This window comes from Pongo abelii, chromosome 7 (genome assembly GCF_028885655.2).
Source record: "Pongo abelii isolate AG06213 chromosome 7, NHGRI_mPonAbe1-v2.0_pri, whole genome shotgun sequence".
In the NCBI taxonomy this organism is placed as follows: domain Eukaryota; kingdom Metazoa; phylum Chordata; class Mammalia; order Primates; family Hominidae; genus Pongo; species Pongo abelii.
In genome coordinates, this window is record NC_071992.2 from 29527614 (window position 1) to 29541774 (window position 14161).

At 41.7% G+C, this 14161-nt stretch overlaps 1 long non-coding RNA gene across 1 annotated transcript; it reads right to left on the minus strand.

Moving 5' to 3' along the window:
- Positions 1–1547: 1547 nt before the first annotated feature.
- LOC134761845 (uncharacterized) lies at positions 1548–13868 on the minus strand. The gene is made up of 4 exons (XR_010140999.1): positions 13640–13868; positions 7030–7084; positions 3057–3365; positions 1548–2226 (listed from the first exon to the last, which is right to left on the minus strand). It is a non-coding gene; the product is annotated as an uncharacterized LOC134761845 (long non-coding RNA).
- Between the last annotated feature and the right edge of the window lie 293 nt (positions 13869–14161).

Here is a 14161-nt window from a genome sequence, read left to right on the forward strand (position 1 = left end):
TGATTGCAGGAACAGGCATTTTACCTAGGCTGAACCAATTAGCCAAAGAGTGTCCACTCCCAGAATTTTGCTGGAAGTATTAGAAAAGAGGTACTTTGTCTTCTCTGGGTTGCTAATTTAGAAGATTGAAAGCCTGGAGTTGTTGTGGCCATTTGTCTGAATAGGAGAGAAGACCCTACCTCAGAAAGAAGCCACCATCAGAAAGTAGAGACACAGAGTCTGATGCCAATATTAGAGTTTCTGAATACAGCCACACTTCCCCTGCTCTAACCAGTCTCCTTCCTCAATCTTGCAGGATATTCATTCATAAAAGACCCTGGGTAGAGGGAATGATAAAAATAGAGAATAAGAAAGAGAGGTAGGAGAGAGAGAGAGAAAATGAGAGTGAGAAAGACAGAGAGAAAGGCAGAGAGAAAACGGGAGGAAGGAAGGCAGGAAGAGAATGCGTTGTCTTTAGAATCAAGAACAAGACAAAAGTCTGCCTGCATTTACCACTTATTCAACACTGAACTGGAGGTCTTATAAATTTCAATAAAGAAACCTAAATGGTAAAAGGTACAGAGGGACTGACTCTCTGGTGTCTGGCCCAAGATGGGTAGAGGGTGCTTAACTTAGAAAAAAAAAAAAAAAGCAGGCCAGGCACAGTGGCCAACGCCTCTAATCCCAGCACTTTGGGGGGCCCAGGCAGGTGGATCTCCTGAGGTCAGGAGTTCGAGACCAGCCTGGCTAACATGGTGAAACCCGTTTCTACTAAAAATACAAAAATTAGCTGGTTGTGGTGGCAGGCACCTGTAATCCCAGCTACTCAGGAGGCTGAGGTGGGAGAATTGCTTGAACCCGGGAGGCGGAGGTTGCAGTGAGCTGAGATCGCACCACTGCACTCTAGCCTGAGCGACAAGAGTGAAACTCCACCTCAAAAAAGAAAATGAAAAGCAAGGAAGAACTAGGAATCTGACGGCTTCTTTAGTAACCAAGAGGAAGAACATTCTGGACCAGAATAGTAGGAGCTGTTCCAAGAAACTTTCAACTATTCAAAAACATTTATTGAATGTCTCCTGTATTTCGAGTATAATGAAAAATGATAAACAGAACAGGATTCTGTAACCAGTCTGTCCCTGTAATTAGTGGCCTGTGTATGGTTTGTACTCCACAATTATTCCATCTTCAGGAGGGAATGATTTGTTGTATTCATGATAGATGGTCAGTGACGACTTATGATGGGGAAGGAGGGCGAAAGTGAATACAAAGCAACAGATAAATATAAAGAAAAAAAACTGGAAGTCCTTGATATTGGCAAAAAAAAAAAAAAAAAAACTGCCAGGTGCAGTGATTCACACCTGTAATCCCAGTACTTTGGGAGGCTGAGGTAGGAGGATTGCTTGAGTGCAGGAGTTCAAGACCAGCCTGGGCAACATAGTGAGATTCTGTCTCTACAAACAATAAAAAAGTTAGCTAGGCATGGTGGCAAGTGCCTATAGTCCCAGCTACTCGGGAGGCTGAGGTGAGAGGATTGCTTGAGCCTGGGAGGTAGAGGTCAGGGGTAGGGAGAGAGCAAGGTTTCAGAGCCTCTGAGACCTGGAGAGAAAACAGGAACATACAAAATTCAATAGTGAATATGGCTATAGGGGCATTCAGGAAGGAATCCCTTAACCCAGCATTTTTCAGACTTGCTTAGGAAGGGAGCTCTTAGCTGCAACTTTAAACATCTAAAGTAGATTAGGGAGGGCCACACAGGGGGCTTTTATGGTTCTGACAATATTTTACTTCTTGACCTGGGTGAAAGTTACACAGGTATTGGTTTTATAATTATTTTTCAACTGTACATATATGCGTATGTTTTTGTTCTTTTCTAAAAGTATGATATAGTTCACAGTGTTTTATAAGAAGGGGCTGGGGAGCTCTGTGTTTAAAGAGGCTCTCTGTAGCAGCCCCCAAGGCACCTCCTTAGAACCTGGAATTCCATGGGAAATATCCTGAAAATATTAGTGACCACAGCAAGTCAATCAGAACAGGCCCGAAAATCCAAAGCGGAGTCTGGGAGGAGTGTTTGTGTCCAGGCAGTCCAAAAGCATCCCAAGAAGTGAGATTTGATAAACCAGTTCCGGAAGTGTCCACAGGAAATGCAGCCACTCTCTGGGTCCAGAGTCTAAGGACCCCCAGTTCCGACAGAAGGGCGGGCTTGTGGAGACAGTGGGAATTACTTTTGTTTCCCGAGAACCTAGAATGCTGAGAGTGAAAGGGCTTTATGCCAGGCTGGGGGTGGAAGTTCACAAGGAAGAGGAACGAGGAAGGGAAACAGGAGTGGCTGATGAAAAGCATGATTATCCTGAGCCGGTTCCAAGCTAAGCCAGTGACCCAATGCAATGCTGGAAATGCACTGAGCTGTGACCCACTCATATCTTATAATCTCCCCACAGCGCAGAGGGCAGATCTGGGTGGGAGGACAGGATTACCAAGGCCCTGTCTTTGAAAACACAAGTGCTGTTGTGTTTGGATGTGCGTGTGTGAGCATCGAGAAAACACCTAATTGTTCTAGAATCTGGGAACCATGTGTTTGGGGATGGCCCAGCTGGGTCCTTGCAGGGCCCCAGGTCCTCACAGAACCTAGCGGGGTGGGAGGCCCGGTGCTCTCTCAGCTATACTTAGGCTGGGCCGGACCTAGCAGAGGATCCTGGGCCCATCCTAAAGACTAGTGTGGGCCAGAAAGGCGGTTTATGTATTTATCACGAGCACAACTTCTAGGCTGGGCACGGTGGCTCAAGCCGGTAATCTTAGCACTTTGGGAAGTTGACCCAGGAGGATTGCTTGAGGCCAGGAATTCAAGACCAGCCTGGACAACATAGCAAGACCTCATCTCTACCAAAATAATAAATACAATAAAGATTTTTTTAAACGACTTACTTCTAGAGACCAAATATCTGTATCTGTTATCCAGAGAGGCTAGCTTTTCCAGTATTAGCATACCCAAGAGACTGATCAGAAGTCACTGTGTTACTTTGGAATTTCTAGCCCCTTCTTATCTTAACACTGTGGGATAAAATACAAGAATTACTCACCTCCATGCCTCACCGTGTTGTCGCAAGAAGTGAGACAAACAGCGTATATCTTGGTATCTCTGACAGTTTCCTCCCATCAGTCAGGGAGTCCACAGGCCAGCCCCCCCTAGTCAGCACATGAGCAGCCAGCGCACATTTAAAGAAGGGGGGCAAACATTCTCCACATCTCAAAACGCTCGTGCCCTTGACTCTGCATCTTCACGTCTTCTCTCTCTCATTCTCTCCTTCTGTATCTCTCTGCCTCTCTGTCTCCCTCTTTCTCTCACACACATGATGTGACGTATGTTCAAGGATATGTATTGAAGCAGTCTGTAATAGCAAAAGATTGTAAATTAACCTAAATTTCCATTAACAGGAGGCTACCTAAATTATGATACATTTCTAAGATGGAAAATTATGTGGCTGTTAAAAAGTAATAAGACAGCTCTTTATGTACTGATAAGGAATAATTTCAAAAATACATTTAAAAAGTTAAAAAGTTTTAAAAAGCAATGTGCAAAAGAGCTATCATTTGTATGAAAGTATAAATATATACAGTTTAAAAATTTTTTTTTTACAAGACAGGGTCTCGTTCTGTCACCCAGGCTGTAGTGCAGTGGCAAGATCATAGCTCACTGCAGCCTCAAACTCCTGGGCTCAAGGGGTCCTCCCATCTCCACCTGGCTATAGGCACACACCACCATGCCTGGCTAATTTTTTAATTTTCTTTGGAGAGGAGGTCTCTGTATGTTGCTCAGGCTAGTCTCAACCTCCCAGCATGAAGTGATCCTCCCTCCTTAGACTCCCAGTGTGCTGGGATTACAGGCATAAGCCACCACGCCAGGCCATATGCATAGATGTTTTTAAATGCTGAGACTACCTTTGAAAAGATCCATAAAAGCCTGGTAATAGCAGCTGCCTTTGGAAAAGGGAACTGAAGATCAGATATAGAAGGGAGAGCAACTTTTCCCTGTATACTCTTCTGCCCCTTTTGAATTTTGTGAAATTTAAGCAATCATTTATATTTTAAAATATAAAAAAGTAAAGAAGGCAGGCTGCCTTTCCAAAGCAAGGAGTATTTACATTTAATCCAGTTTGGGGAAAGCCTAGGAATTCATCAGTCCTCATTAGAAAGTACAGCTTTCTAGGGATCATGCATCTGGACCCCACCCCAACCCCAGTCTTACTTCCTTGGCCAGAGTGGCAGAATCTCAGAGAGATTCTTACTTCCTTTTACTTTCTTCTCTTTTTCAAACTGATTCCCTTCTTTTTGTGCTTGTCATGACACCATGTTCATTTCAATATACTTTCCTAACATGCTAATGTTTCCAGCCTGACTGCTTGTTTCATCCTGATTATAGCGCACGTTGGCAGCCCCTGTGGAGCCAAGGGCAGGCTGGTTGCACCCAGTGAACCGCTGTCTCTTTTGGGAAGTCCCTCCGTCTGCTACATTAATCCTACCTCTGGCAATTCCTGTAAATTTCAGTGCACAAATAGCCCTTTTGTCATGTGAGGGTTCTGTTCTTCCTTCTGACTTCATCCTCAATCCCTTTTCCTCCTAGACCTTGGGCCCATTTCCTTGTGTGTCTTATGATTCCCTTCTGCACTTCTTAATTACTCAAATCTCTGATCCTCTCAACTAATTTCTCCCACCCTTACATTCACCAGTGCCTGATCACAAAGCCTCCCAGATCACTCAGGTTTCATGTAGGTGGTTATCATAAAAGACCCCTAAGATCCAGCAGTTCCAATAAGACAATGCCAGACCATGAGTCTACTTCCCTATGTATCTCCTGTCTTTCATTCTGTAAACCAAAAATAAAGTTCCAAACCCCCTAAATAAAGGAATGGAGCCCTCCTCTCAGCCAAGGTCATTCCAAAATTAACCTGAAAAACCAGTTCAGCCGTTATGGGAAGGGGGAGTTGGACATACCTCATTATACCCTCCTCCCTTTGGAATTCAAGCACAACCACCAGCATTAACATTAAAACAGAGATCTTAAAACTGATAGAACAGGCCATGTAAGGTGTCTCACACCTGTAATCCCAGCACTTTGGGTGGATCACCTGAGGTCGGGGGTTTGAGATCAGCCTGACCAACATGGAGAAACCCCTGTCTCTACTAAAAATACAAAATTATCTGGGTGTGGTGGCACATGCCTGTAATCCCAGATACTCGGGAGGCTGAGGCAGGAGAATCGCTTGAACCTGGGAGGTGAAGGTTGTGGTGAGCTGAGATCACGTCATTACACTCCAGCCTGGGCAACAGGAGTGAACTCCATCTCAAAAAAAAAAAAAAAAAAAAAAAAAAACTGATAGAACAGACTATTTGTAGCAATAAGATACATCACGTGACAGCAGGTCCTGAAAGAAATCAATGTATTTTACCCCAAATATATATCTGTTATGAATTTTGAAATGATCCTGCAAATCTGTCTCTGGTGGGGAAAATCTACATTCTGTAGAGAATCCTCTTTCCTTTCCAGATCTTTCCCTGATCCACGAGAAAATTAACTGTCTGGTATCTTTTTAAGCCTGATTAAAAAAAAATTACAATCTATTCTCTCTGAAGCCTGCTGCCTGGAAGCTTCATCTACATAATAAGAATGTTGGCCTTCACAACCCCTTATCTTAACCCAGACACTCCTTTCTACTGATTCCAGGTCTTTAGATAATAACTTAACTCTTTCAATCAGAAAATCTTAATCTAGGCCAGGTATGGTGGCCCATGCCTGTAATCCCAGCACCTCGAGAGGCCGAGGCAGGTGGATCACTTGAGGCCGGGAGATCGAGACCAGCTCAGCCAACACGGCAAAACCCTGTCTCTACAAAAAAATACAAAAATTAGCCGGGTATGGTGGTGTGCACTTGTAGTCCCAGCAAGTTGGGAGGCTGAGGCAGAGAACCACTTAAACCCAGGAGGCAGAGGCTGTAGTGAGCCAAGATCATGCCACTGCACTCCAGCCTGGGGAACAGAGAGAGACTCTGTCTCAAAAAAAGAAAAGAAAAGAAAAGAAAATCTTTATCCACCTATGACCTGAAACCCCTCCCCAACTTTAGGTTATCCTGACTTTCTGGATCAAACCAATGTATACCTTATATGTATTGATTAATGTCTTAAGTCATCCTAAAATGTATGAAACCAAACTGTAGCCTGACAACATTGGGCACATGTTCTTATGACCTCTTGAGACTGTGCCTGCGGCCATAGTCACTCATATTTGGCTCAGAATAAATATCTTCAAATATTTTACAGAGTTTAAAATTCCAACTTCATGAGTCAGGGAACTATGTACCTTTTGATCACATTTCTTAACTGACTCTTTCTGGGGAGAGACTATTATAGAGTGGAAAGAGTTCTGATTTGAGCTGGAGAGATGTTGGTTTTGTAAACAATATATATAAAATTCTAAAGCTCCCCTAACTATCTAAATGGATCACTCCTCTCAGCCAAGGGCATTCTAGAATTACATAGAAATCTCGGTCAGGCCATGATAGAAGTGGGGGTTGGACATGCCTCATTATACCCCTCAGCATTAATATCAACACAGATTTTAAGTCTGATAAGAAACATTTACGGTCCATTCTGTCTAAAGCCTGCTACTTGGAGGCTTGATCTGCATGATAAAAACTAGGTCTCTACAACCACTTCTTGTAATCCAGATATTCCTTTCTACTGATAATAACTCTTTCAACCAATTGCCAACCAGAAAGTGTTTAAATCTACCTATGACCTGGAAGCCCCTCCTTCAAGTTGTTCTACCCTTCCAGATAGAACCAATGTACGTCTTACAGGTATCGATTGATGAATTATGTCTCCATAAAATGTGTAAAAGCCAGCTGTATCCGAACACTTTGGGCACAAGTCATCAGGACCTCCTGAGGCTATGTCACGGGTGCATTCTTAACCTTGACAAAATAAACTTTCTAAATTAACTGAGACCTGTCTCAGATATTTTGGGTTCACAGTTTGAATCCTTGCTCTGTTGCTTACCAGCTGTGTGGTCTTGGATATGTTACCTTTGCCTCATTAAGCCTCTGTTTTCTTTCTGAAAAATGAAAGTAAGAATCCTTACTTCATAGGGGAATAATGAGGATTAAATCAGATTTCTACGTAAAGAGTATATTTTATGCCTGGACTCAGAGTCACTGCTTAGCAAAGGTAGTTCTCTCCCACTGAATACCCTCCAGCCTTATTCTTCCAACTTCATTCTACGGAAAATATGCCACATACACTCTTACCAGCATATGCAGGAACACCTGCCATGTGCTCATAGATATACAAACTGATCTACACAGAGATATAGAGATACATATTCATATGGCCCAAGAAACAAGAAATTTAAAAAATAATAATTTTTAAAATACAGTAATGACATATTTTATCCTATTTTAATATCCTAGGAAAGAAAGTAAGGTGAGGAAAACCATGTGTTGAAGAAGAAAGGAATGAGCAGGGAGTTGAGGAAATGGACAGTTGAGAAGCAGAATTAGGGGAGTGTATGGGAGTAAGAAGTACTGTGATCAGCAAGGAGCTTACCTCCATGATAATTTGGTATGTACAGGTGGTTTATGACCTAATCTGTGAACTTGGCCCATCCAGGATAGCAGAGGACATGGAGGAGGAGTGAAAGTTGATCACAGAAAGACAGAGATTTGTGCCTATAGATGGCCTACTAGGAGATGACCCCTTGCTGAGCTGGGGAGTCAAGAATTCAGAGTTTGGGGTAGCCGAAGCAACTGGAATCTGAAGGGCAAGGCATTGTGAAGAAGAGAGAGATGTGCAAGGAAGGGGCCCTACAGTTGTAGGTTTGGGTCACCCATGGGGTCTTAGATGACTGTTTGCCTGTACATGCACAAGGTAAGACCGTGTAGGATTACCAGAGAGGCCAATAAGGAGTTACGAATTGAACTAAATATAAGAGATAAAGAAGCCCTGGGGATATTGGAGATCCAGACCAGCCAGAATGGAGAGATGCCATTAACACCTTGCTAATATCTCAGGCATCAGACTGAGACATCACAGAAGCTGTGCTTTAGGAGTAAGGACTACACCCTAGAGTATAGCCTATTATAGAGCCACCCTAAAAACAAACTAACTAACTAAAACCAAGCCCTGAAATAAATCTGAGTTTGGAGATTGAGTGCTATGAAGTTAGAGGGTCTGGGTTTTTCACAGATTTGCCATAACAAAGCATAAAATACAGTCAAGACAAGTTCAAGGGGATCAGCTAGTGACTGAAGTGTATGCTAGACCAAAAATTAATGTTCTTCACGGGTAAATAACAGACTCCATAGTTTCTAAAGCATGTCATTGACACATTTAGAGAACTGACACACAATAGCAAATAAAAAATTACTAACTATAGGAAAAAAAAACAGAAAAATGTGACCCATTGTCAAGAAAAATTTAGGCAATAGAAACTAATCCAGAGGTAACCTAAATATTAGCAGACAAACACTAAAATATGATAATATGTTCAAAGAACTAAAGGAAAATATGGTCATAATGAGTGACAAAATAGGGAATCTCAGCAGAGAATTGGGAATTATAAAAAAGAACAAATGGAAATTCTAAAATTGAAAATTACAATAAATAAATTAAAACATTTATTGAATGAATTTAATGGCACATTGGAAATGAAAAAAGCCATAAAGTTGAAGACAAATCAAGAGAATCTATCCACACTAAAGAATAAAGAAAAAATACAGTAGAAAAATAAACAGAACTTCATGGGCATATGGGAAAATATCAAATGTTCTAACACACATGAAATTGGACACTCAAAAAAAACCTTTGAGGATAGATACAAACAAAAAACACATTTATGCACTACTACTCAAACTGCTCAAAACCAGGAATAAAGTTTTTTTTTATTTTAATTTTTTTTTTTTTTGAGACAAAATTTTGCCCAGGCTGGAGTGCAGTGGCATGATCATAGCTCACTGTGGCCTTGAACTCCTGGGCTCAAGCAATCCTCCTGCCCCAGCCTCCCAAGTAGCTGGGACTAAAGGCACATGCCACCATGCCTGGCTAATTTTAAATTTTTTTGTAGAGACAAGGTTTTGCTGTGTTTCTGAGGCTGGTCTCGAGCTCCTGGCCTCAAGCAATCCTTCCACCTTGGCCTTCCAAAATGGTGGGATTACAAGCATGAGCCATCATGCCTGGCCAAGAGAAAATATTTAAAACAGCTAGAAAATAAAAGCACATACAGAGTATATTTTATGCCTGGACTCAGAGTCACTGCTTAGCAGAGGTAGTTCTCTCCCACTGAATATCCTCCAGCCTTATTCTTCCAACTTCATTCTATGGAAAATATGCCACATATACTCTTACCAGCATATGCAGGAACACCCGCCAGGAACACTGTTATTAAAAACCACTGAATCTCATCAGAAATAGTAGAGATCAGAAACAATGAAATGAAATCTTTGAATCAGTATTTTTTGTTTTGTTTTTAAATTTTTTGGAGACAGAGTCTCACTCTGTTGCCCAGGCTGGAGTGCAGTGACAAGGCTCACTGCAGCCTCAAACTTCTGAGCTCAGGCAATCCTCTTGCCTCTGCCTCCCAAGTAGCTAGCACTACAGGTGCCTACCAACACACCTGGCTAATTTTTTTTTTTTTTTTTTTGTAGAGACAGAGTCTCACTCTTGCCCAGGCTGGTCTCAAACTGCTGATCTCAAACTATTGGCCTCGAGTGATCCTCCTGCCTCAGCCTCCCAAAGTGCTGAGATTATAGGCCCTTTGAGATTACAGGTGAACAACTGAGCCTGGGCAGTTTGTTTTTGTTTACATGTTTTATGATTCTATTTATATGAATTGTCCAGAAGAGGCAAATCTAGAAAGACAGAAGGTAGATTAGTCATTGCCAGGGGCGGGGATGGGAATGGAGAATGACTATCATTGGGCATGAGGTTTCTTTTTGAGGTGACGAAAATGTTCTAAAATGATATTATGGTGATGGTTGCATAATATCATAATTAATTTTAATTAATCAATTAAAATTAAGTAATCATTTAGCAATAGCATAAAAATATAAAATATATAGGAACGAATTTAGTAAAGGATGGGCATGACCTTTATAGTAAAAACTACAGAACATTGCTGAAATTTCTAAATATCTTTATAAACAGAGAGAGATATATATAGTGGTATATATATATATATATATATATATGGTGGTATATATATATATATATATATATGGTGGTATATATATATATAGTGGTATACATATATATGGTGGTATATCTCTCTCTCTCTCTCTCTCTCTCTCTCTCTCTCTCTCTCTCAGGTTCATGTATAAGAAAACTCACATTAATAAGACGTTCATGGCTGGGCGCAGTGGCTCATGCCTGTAATCCCAGCGCTTTGGGAGGCCGAGACAGGCGGATCATGAGGTCAGGAGATCGAGACCATCCTGGCTAAGACGGTGAAACCCTGTCTCTACTAAAAATACAAAAAATTAGCTGGGCGTGGTGGCAGGTGCCTGCAGTCCCAGCTACTTGGGAGGCTGAGGCAGAAGAATGGTGTGAACCCAGGAGGCAGAGCTTGCAGTGAGCCGAGATCGAGCCACTGCACTCCAGCCTGGGCGACAGAGCCAGACTCCGTCTCAAAAAAAAAAAAAAAAAAAAAAGACGTTCATTTCCCTATACTCTTCTACATATCCTACACATTTCCAATCAAAATCCGAGCAGCCTTCTTTTTCTTTCTTTCTTTTTTTTAAGTGACAAAGTCTTGCTCTGTCACCCAGGCTGGAGTGCAGTGGCATGATCATAGCCCACTGCAACCTCGACCTCCTGGGCTCAAGTGACCCTCCCATCTCAGCTTCATGAGTTGTTGGGATTACAGGCATAAGTCACTGTGCCAGACCTCAGCAGCCTTCTTTTTAAAGAAACTGACAAAACTGATTCTATAAATGTATATAAAAGTGCAAAGGATCTAGAAAATCCACAGAATTTTGAAGAAGAGTTCAGTTGGAGGGCCTATACTACATGATATCCAGATGTTCTCTAGGTCAGTCATGGAGGCTCACACCTGCAATCCCAGCACTTTGGGAGGCTCGGGCAGGAGGATCACTTGATCCCAAAAGTTCCAGACCAGCCTGGACAATATATTGAGACCCCAACTCTACAAAAAATAAAAATTTAAAATTTCAAAAAGAAAAAAAAGACTTACTCTAAAGCGGCAGTAATTAAAACAATGAGATAATGGTGTAAGGACAGACATATAGATCAATTGAACCACATTGAGATCCAGAAACAGATTTACACATATAAATCAATTGATTTTCCCCAAAGATACCAATGATTTCAACAGGGAAAGAAAAGTCTTTTCAACAAATGATTTTTATATGCAAAAAACAAACTTTGATATTACCTCATATAATACACAAAAATTCATCTGATATGGACTACAAACCTAAATGTAAAAACTAAATCTATAAAACTTCTTTAAAAATACATAATTTTCATGACTTTAAGAAATATGGTCATGAAAGTCACAAGCCATAAGAGAAAAATCTTGATAAATTGGATTATATCAAAATTAAAGTCCTCTATTCTTTAAAATATCCTTTTAAGAACATGAAAAGAAAAAAAATCCCAGGATAAGAGAAAATATTTGCAATACATATATGAGACAAAGGACTTGCTTTCAGGATACATAAAGAACTCATACACCTCAATTAACAAACCTGCACATTGTGCACATGTACCCTAGAACTTAAAGTATAATAAAAAAAAGAAAAAAGAAAAAAAGAAAAAGACATGCAGCTCAAATTAAAAATGGGTGAAAGTCCCAGCACTTTGGGAGGCCAAGGCAGGCCAATCACTGGAGGCCAGGAGTTCAAGAACAGCCTGGCCAACATGGTGAAACCCTGTCTCTACTAAAAATACAAAAATTAGCTGGGCATGGTGGTGGGCTCCTGTAGTCCCAGCTACTCGGAAGGCTGAGGCAGGAGAATCGCTTGAACCCAGGAGGTGGAAGTTGCAGTGAGCCGAGATAGCACCACTGAACTCCAGCCTGAGCAACAGAGCAAAACTCCACCTCAAAAAAAAAAAAAAAAAAAAAAGATGAAAGACATGAACAGACATTTTGCAAAAGAAAGTATATGAATGACCACGTAAGCACATGAAAAAGTGTTCCAACTTCATTAATCATCAAGGAAATGCAAATGAAACCACTCTGAGATACCACTAGAATGGCTAAAATTTCAAAAACCAACAATACCAAATGTTGTGAGAATGTGGAGCAACTAGAACTCTCGTGCATTAATGGTGAAATTGTAAAGTGGTACAACCCTTTTGGAAAAGTTAGGTGATTTCCGATAAATCTGAACACATACTTAACCTATGATCCAGCAATTTCGCTTCTGGGTGTTTACCCAAGAGAAATGAAAACATTTATCTATACCAAAATTTGTACATACTATTCATAACAGCATTGTCCATAATAGCAAAAAACTGGAAACAAGTCAAATGTTCATCAATAGGCAAATGCATGGAAAAATTATGATAAAGCCATACTCACCGGTTTAAAAGAAAAAAAGAACAAACTAGTGATATGCAAACCAACTTGGATAAATTTCAAAAGCACGTTGAGTAGAGGAAGTCACACTCAAAAGAGTACAGACTGTATTATTCCATTGAGAGGATGTTCTAGAACAACTAAAAAGAATCTATAGTTACAGAAATCAGGTAAGTGGTTACCTGGGATGGGATAGTTAGGATGGGATTGACTACAATAGAGAAATAGGGAAGTTTCTGGGGTGCTATAAATATTTTGATTGATGTAACAGTTACATGAATGTATACATTTGTCAAAATTCATCAAAGTCTACATTGAAGTGTATGCATTGTATTATATGTAAATTATGCCTCAGTACAGTAGATTTTTAAAAAATGTTCTCATAGTTCCCCATTGAACACAGGTGTCATCATGGTAAGACATTTCCTAGCTAAGAGATGCTTTTTCATTCTTTCATTCAAAAAGTAGCTTTTTCTTTACTTCCTTCCTGCCTTCCTTCCTCTTTCTTTCCCTTTCTCTCTTTCTTTCTTTTCTTTCTCTTTTTTTTTAGTGGCAAGGTCTTGCTTTGTCACCCAGGCTGGAGTGCAGTGGTGTGATCATAGCCAATAGAGGGTGCACAGGCGTGGGAGCTCAGGTGAGGCAGAGAGCTGAGCTCACCTGAGCTCCCATGCCTGTGCACCCTCTGTTATACCACTCGAATGTCTACCATTGTTTGCAGATCATGAGCTGCTTGATGACTGATGCTAGGGTGACCAACCAACCAAGTATGCCCAAAACCAAGGGGTTTCCTGGGCTTTCTGAGCCAAGGGATGTTCAGTGCTAAAACTGGGAGGCCCAGGCAAACAGGGAAAATGGGTCACCTTATCTGAGACCTTGTGCTACTCATCTCTGAAACCATTCCCAGGCTTAGCCCCCTATCAGGTGGGTGATGTATGCTCAGTAAATGTTTCCTGAAAGGCTAGAATGTGTGTGAGTAGGACACTTGAAATTCTCCTTTGGTTTCCCAAGCAAACTGAGGCCTAGAGTGAGAAAGCCAAGTGTAGTGGCAGATCCTGCCCCAGACACCGGGCTCACTTGGGTCCTGCCTTGGGCGCCAGCTTCTCTCCCATGCCATTGGTGTTCTGGAAGGCAGATAAACAACTGACTTCAAGTCCTATTTAAGTTTTATGGAGTAGCCAAGGTCTTCCAGGGCTCCATCTCCAGGAAGCCCCCTCCCTGCAGCCTGGCCGGCTCTTCTTCTTCTGGTGAAGTCATCCGACCCCAAGTGGCCCACAGTTTCCTTTCTCTCCACACCTCCCAAACCCGCTGCCCAGTCCTGGCGTTGCCTGGGGTTCCTGCTGACCTTTCAGGGCTGTTTGCTCAGAAAGTGCCTTTATGTCAACACAAACAGTCTTCAGGTTTGCCAGGGCCTGGCTCCTTTTCTCCCTGGGGTCCAGGGTAGAAAAATAATAACCAGTGGGAAGGAGAGTGAGCCACAGGGGAGTGACCCTGCGTCCCTGGACCTTGGGTCTCTGTCCTCTCAGGCCTGTCCCTCAGGGCCTCCTTTGTCAGAACTCAGTTCGGTGGGGAGAGGGTACTGGGGAGGCAGCGGCTTTA